Source organism: Propithecus coquereli, unplaced genomic scaffold, assembly GCF_000956105.1.
Source record: "Propithecus coquereli isolate 6110/MARCELLA unplaced genomic scaffold, Pcoq_1.0 Scaffold3, whole genome shotgun sequence".
NCBI classification, from domain to species: domain Eukaryota; kingdom Metazoa; phylum Chordata; class Mammalia; order Primates; family Indriidae; genus Propithecus; species Propithecus coquereli.
Window position 1 is genome coordinate 15,109,287 of NW_012148618.1, and position 1,131 is coordinate 15,110,417.

The following is a 1,131-nucleotide window of genomic DNA, read 5'->3' on the forward strand; positions in this document are numbered from 1 at the left end:
TGTACGTCTACATCTTGATGGGAGGAAAAGGATGTCTACAAGGAACGTTTTAAAGTTCTTATCCAAGCTACTCTCTCTCCCAACTCCACATCTTAAATCAACTTTGTGCTTATGTATAAATAAAACAAAATCAAGTAAAACGAAGATCCAGAAACCTTTCTCCCCTTCTAAATTAGAGATCTCATGGATTTTATTTTACAGCTTATGGAAAATGGTGTGGTGACACTTCTGGTAAACAGGAGGTTGGCAACAAACAGAAACACTTCTCAAACTGCACCAGATCATGGGCAGGTTAGAGGACACTTCCAGCTTGTTGGTACCTGTGTCGTGAGAATTTGGTACCTTGGAGGGCTCCGGCGTGGTACGTGGGAGATCCCTACTGCCAAGACAAGTACTTACCACAAAACATATAGGCCCTAAAACACTCTCCTGTATTATCTCTGACCCAAATTTCAGCACCAGTTTTTTCCATTTCACTTTTTGGGTTTAAAACATAAAGGAACCAGTGTGCAGAGGCAAGTGGACATATATATGCCTTAAATTTATTGCCATCCTTAATTTTTTCATTCATACATTTTGCTTAAAAGACTTAAATTCCCATTCCTTTTTAAAAGTAGACTCTTGCCCTCAGCCCTGATGGCCACTGGAAAGGACTTTTATTTTCCAGTGGATGAGAGAGACTCCTTTATCTTCTTGGTCGGTCGGGATAAGGTGCATGTGGTCATTCACACGCTTGGTCACACAACTGTCCAGCTGCTGCTTCACCTGAAGCTCCTTACTCCCTACATCTATTGAATCTTTGACTTTGTCATTGCAATGCACGGTGCATCGGGCCAGGCAGTCCTGGATCTCCTCCAGCTCATTGGTCACCAAAGCCTAAGCTTGAGCCAGAGGTGCATGGCAGTGTTGCATGGACCCCTGACTGTCCTCACAACAGCTGATGCTGCACGAGAACATGAGGCCCTGCATCTTTTGGATGTTCTCTCTGTCTAGACTCTTCACCATGAAGTCCACCACCTCCTATACCTGGATCTGCTGCAGCTCCACCATGGGGAACCTGTGCTACCCTGCACCGTGCTAGCACCCACGTGGACTTGGCTGCTTCTGGAAAGTTCTATTAGGTTTTTCTTT

At 44.7% G+C, this 1,131-nt stretch overlaps 1 pseudogene; it reads right to left on the bottom strand.

Annotated features, from left to right (window-relative positions):
- Positions 1 to 656: 656 nt before the first annotated feature.
- On the bottom strand, positions 657 to 1,050 carry LOC105814352 (annotated as a pseudogene).
- Positions 1,051 to 1,131: the final 81 nt, after the last annotated feature.